Source organism: Triticum aestivum, chromosome 1D (assembly GCF_018294505.1).
Source record: "Triticum aestivum cultivar Chinese Spring chromosome 1D, IWGSC CS RefSeq v2.1, whole genome shotgun sequence".
Lineage (NCBI taxonomy): Eukaryota > Viridiplantae > Streptophyta > Magnoliopsida > Poales > Poaceae > Triticum > Triticum aestivum.
The window spans coordinates 370,491,066-370,496,466 of record NC_057796.1 but is presented as its reverse complement, the minus strand read 5'-3'; the positions used below and the strand labels follow the sequence as shown (position 1 = coordinate 370,496,466).

At 51.2% G+C, this 5,401-nt stretch overlaps 1 pseudogene; it reads left to right on the top strand.

Annotated features, from left to right (window-relative positions):
- Positions 1 to 592: 592 nt before the first annotated feature.
- Positions 593 to 3,705, top strand: LOC123182156 (cysteine-rich receptor-like protein kinase 10; annotated as a pseudogene).
- The last annotated feature ends 1,696 nt before the right edge of the window (positions 3,706 to 5,401 follow it).

Here is a 5,401-nt window from a genome sequence, read left to right as displayed (position 1 = left end):
GGCCCGTTACTTTTTTATCCAAGGGTCCAAAATCCACCGGTGCATTGGATGCACAAATTGCCTCGGTGCACATGGCACATTCTCTGGTGGCCTGCGGCAAGCTGAGAGATGGAGACCTGGGAAGAATGGTTCGTCGGCATGAGCATTTATAAGCCAGCCAGCTATTTGAAAATACAACGAGGAGCTGTCCTGCAGCTAGCCGTTGGGGCTGGGTTGGGAGCGGCCCGAGGCTCGGTTGAATGCCCAGAGCTGCCTTGCAGGCCAGGTGATACGCATGTCAGGTTCGCAAATACGCGCCTATACCAACTGTGATACAGGGGTTGGAATTAATTATACGGCTAGCGTGTATTGAAGTTGCACGAATCGCGTGGGGGCAAGCGGTGTGGATATCAACCGCGCGTAGCTGCATGTCCACTCACGATTACTCGTTCTTGTACATGCTTTCTGCCTTGTATAAAGATATGGTACGCCATTGACGTACTTTCGAAAAAAAAAAGAAATGTTCGGTGAGAGGGTTCAGCACGCTAACGCCTAGCGCGTGAGGAATAGTCTCAGTCTCCCGTGCGAGGACTAGTCATGGTCCACAACTCAATCCACCGTCCTTTTGTGCACCCCAGGCCATGCATCTCCTCTCCCAGTCCATGCACCCAATTGCATATTGCTTTCTTCGCTTGGTTTGGCTGCGCGTACGAACCCAACAATGGCGCCCTCCCCACGAGCCATGCGTAGCCTCAGGCCCCTGTACTCTCTCTTCCTCCTTATCGGCGCAGCCAAGCTGCGGACACTTTGGTGCACACCGAGTGCCCGAGCGACACAAACTACACCCGCGGCGGCGTCTTCCAAGCCAACCTCGACGCCCTCCTCTCCTCCCTCCCCGCCGCCACGTCGGTCGCGTCCGGGTTCGCCCAGAACGCCACCGGCGCAGCGGCCGACAAGGCGTACGGGCTCGCGCAGTGCCGCGCCGACGTGAGCGCATCCGACTGTCGCACGTGCCTTGACGGCTCGGTGCGGGACGCGGCCACCAAGTGCCCCGGCCAGAAAACCTCCATGCTCATCTACGACAACTGCCTCCTGCGCTACTCGAACTCAAGCTTCTTCGGCGCCGCCGACACGTCGTCGATGCTCGGCCTCTGCAACACGGGGAACGTGACGCAGCCCGAGCTGTTCCGGACGCAGCTGGGCGCGCTGATGAGCAACCTCACCCGCAGGGCGGCGTACTCGTCCCCGCGGATGTTCGCGGCCGGCGCGGCCGACATCACGTCCATCACGAAGGTCTACGGCATGGCCCAGTGCACGCGCGACCTTGCCGGTGATGACTGCAACCGCTGCCTCGCCGGACCCGTCTCGTCCATCCTGACCGCCTGCGATGGGAAGCAGGGGGGGCAGAGCATCGCCCGGAGCTGCTCCATCCGGTACGAGGTGAACCTTTTCTACAACGCCCAGGCCGCCGAGGCGGCGATGTCCCCGCCGCCACCGCCGCCGCCAGCAGTAAACGGCAGCGATCAGTCCGGCCCTGCGGGACGCGCCGGTGAGTCAATGTCTCCGTCAACTTCGCTGTCCGTACGCCCACGCGTTTCTAGCTGGCTGACATTTGTGGCCATACAGTTTTCTTGTTTTGAAATTGTCGTGTCAGTCTTGCGTCTTTGATTAGACATTTCTTTCGGGTTGAAAGTTCAGACAGCGACTGAACTAGAAGATAGGGTAAACTATTCTGAATTTCCTGTGACTGACGACGAATCTTCGTTGTGGGTGCAGAAAACGACGACGCCACAGCCAAGATAGCTCTGTTCGTCTCCATTCCTGTTGCTGTGGTGCTGTTGGTGCTGTTGACGGTTGCTTTGTATCTCTGCAAGAGGAAGAACAAGAAACCACACGAACATGTGCAGATATCCAACTACGGTGAGTGCTTCTCGGTCGGTTATATAGCAAAAAAATCTCCAAAAAAGAAGACCAGCCAGGCTTAATTTACTATACCGTTTGTCTTTGTGAGCAGACAGTGAGGATGGAACAGACATGGGAAGCTCAGAGTCTCTGTTGTACCATCTGAGCACTCTAAGGGCTGCCACTGACAACTTCTCTGAAGAAAATAAGCTCGGGGAAGGCGGGTTTGGGCCGGTCTACAAAGTAACGTACACTCAACTTGGAACATGAGCATCCGTCTCCAACTGATTATGCTTCCATTTTCTGAACTGAACAATCGACTTGGTGTGGTTTGGTCGGTCAGGGCGTTCTGCGGGACGGGCAGGAGATCGCGGTGAAGAGGCTGTCCAAGACCTCCCAGCAAGGGCTCGTGGAGATGAGGAACGAGGTTGTGCTGGTGGCCAAGCTCCAGCACAAGAATCTGGTGCGCTTGCTCGGCTGCTGCATCCAGGAGGAGGAGATGCTCCTCGTCTACGAGTTCCTCCCCAACAGAAGCCTCGACAAGATTCTATTCGGTTGGCACTTGGCACCTAGTTTCAGATCCCCAACTGTTATATCCAGCTGACATATAAGTACGATGGATTTGCACATGTTCAGATCCTGCGAGGCGCCAAGAGCTTACCTGGGGGCACAGGTTCAGGATCATCCAGGGGATCGGGCGAGGCCTTCTTTACCTCCACGAAGACTCGAGGCTGACCATCATCCACCGGGACCTCAAGGCGAGCAACATCCTGCTAGACCCCGACATGAACCCCAAGATCTCCGACTTCGGCCTCGCCAAGCTGTTCAGCGTCGACGCCAGCGTCGGGAACACCAGCCACATCGCCGGAACCTAGTGAGTTTGTTATAACAGGTCATGGCGGTGCACGTGAACCGAGCTAGTAGCTAACAATCCGGTGTCCGTCTTGAAATGCAGTGGCTACATGGCGCCGGAGTACGCCCTGCACGGCATCTTCTCCGCCAAATCGGACGTGTACAGCTACGGCGTCCTGGTACTAGAGATCATCGCGGGTCGCCGCAACAATTTCGCCCAATATCCGGGCACTAATGGCGAAGATCTTCTGACCACGGTAGGGGTGGTGTGACCGACCTTGCTCATGACGGATCAGTCAGTCAATGTATAATTGGTTAATAATTATGCCCCTGCGTGTACAGGTCTGGAGGCACTGGAACCGTGGGAGCGTGTCCGGGTTGCTCGATGGCTGCTCGGCCGACGGGCTCCAGCCGACGGAGATGCTGCGGTGCATCCACGTGGGGCTGCTCTGCGTCCAGGAGGACGCGCACCTCCGGCCAGGCATGGCGGCGGTCGTCGTCATGCTCAACAGCCGCTCGATTACGCTCCCTGTGCCGACGCCGCCGGCCTACGTCGTTTCGGGCCGCGCGGGTGCGTTGGGGATGAGCACGACGCGCGAGGCACAGGCTCCGGCGGGAGCTGTTCGTGGGCCGTATGTCAACGACGCCTCCGTTTCTGACCTGGAGCCCCGGTGAACGGGCGGCCTTGAAAATAGGGTGTTCTGGGCTTCTGGTGGCATCGCCGTCCAAACTTTCAGCAGTGTGGGTGGGCCGTATGTAGGCGATTGTGTTAAGTCGTTTATTTTATTTTATTTTATTTCATTAAAAAAATTCGTTTAATTTTTCCGCAGAAATGCTATGTTTTAGTCGACCGAAAACACCTCATCTTGAGTTGGTGTAATCATTGATATAGTCACTCATTGTTTTTCCTTGTTTTTCTTCAAGTTCTCAAAATAGGCTTTCGCCCCGCTTTATAAATAAAGTAACATCACAGAGTACATAGCTGAACAATACATAGTGGAAGCTTCGGGAGGGGACGAAAAGACGAAGCAGTAGCCCACAAGGCACCAGGGCGCGTCCAGGGGGATAGGGCGCGCTCTGGTACCTTGTGGGGCCCACAAGCCTCCGTTTGACCTAACTCCATCTCTATAAATTCGCAAAAATCAGAAAACCTACTAGGGAGTCCATGAAATACTTTTTTCGTCGCCGCAAGCCTCTGTTCTCGAGAGATCTCATCTGGGGACCTTTTCTGGCACTCCGTCGGCGGGGGATTCAATCACAGAGGGGCTCTAATCAACCTTGCTGCCCTTTCGATGATGCGTTAGTAGTTTACCATAGACCTACGGGTCCATAGTTAGTAGCTATATGGCTCCTGTCTCTCTCGATGTTCTTCAATACAATGTCCTCTTTGATGTTCTTGGAGTTCTATTTGATGTAATTGTTTTTGCAGTGTGTTTGTTGGGATTCGATTAGTCATGAGTTTATGATCAGATCTATCCATGGATATTATTTGAGTTTTCTCTGTACTCTTTTATGCATGATTGTTATAGCTTCGTATTTCTTTCCCGATCTATTGATTTGGTTAGGCCAACTAGATTGATTTATCTTGCAATGGAAAGAGGTGCTTTGTGATGGGTTCGATCTTGTGGTGCTATATCCCAGTGACAGAAAGGGAGATGACACGTATGTATCGTTGCTATTAAAGTAAAATACAGGGCTTATTCATATGTGAGTTTATCTTGTCTACATCATGTCATCTTGCTTAAGGCATTACTCTGTTTCTTCCGAATTTAATACACTAGATGAATTCTGTATAGCGGTCGATGTGTGCAGTAATAGTAGTAGATGAAGAATCATTTCGGTCTACTTATCTTGGACGTGATGCCTATATACATGATCACTGACTTGGATATCGTCATAATTATTTGCTTTTTTTATCAATTGCCCAACAATAATTTGTCTATTGATGTCTACTACGCAACCTTCTTCTTGTAGACGTTGTTGGGCCACCAAGTGCAGAGGTTTGTAGGACAGTAACAAATTTCCCTCAAGTGGATGACCTAAGGTTTATCAATCCGTGGGAGACATAGGATGAAGATGGTCTCTCTCAAGCAACTCTGCAACCAAATAACAAAGAGTCTCTTGTGTCCCCAGCACACCCAATACAATGGTAAATTGTATAGGTGCACTAGTTCGGTGAAGAGATGGTGATACAAGTGCAACATGGATAGTAGATAAAGGTTTTTGTAATATGAAAATATAAAAATAGCAAGGTAACTAATAATAAAAGTGAGCAAAAACGGTATTGCAATGCTTAGAAACAAGGCCTAGGGTTTATACTTTCACTAGTGCAAGTTCTCTCAACAATGATAACATAGTTAGGTCATATGGCAATCCCTTAACATGCAACAAAGAGTCACTCCAAAGTCACTAATAGCGGAGAACAAACGAAGAGATTATTGTAGGGTATGAAAGCACCTCAAAGTTATTCTTTCTCATCGATCTATTGGACTATTCCTATAAGTGCCATAAACAGCCCTAGAGTTCATACTAAAATAACACCTTAAGATACACATCAACCAAAACCCTAATGTCACCTAGATACTCCAATGTCACCACAAGTATCCGCGGGTTTGACTATACGATATGCATCACACAATCTCAGATTCATCTATTCAAACCAACACAA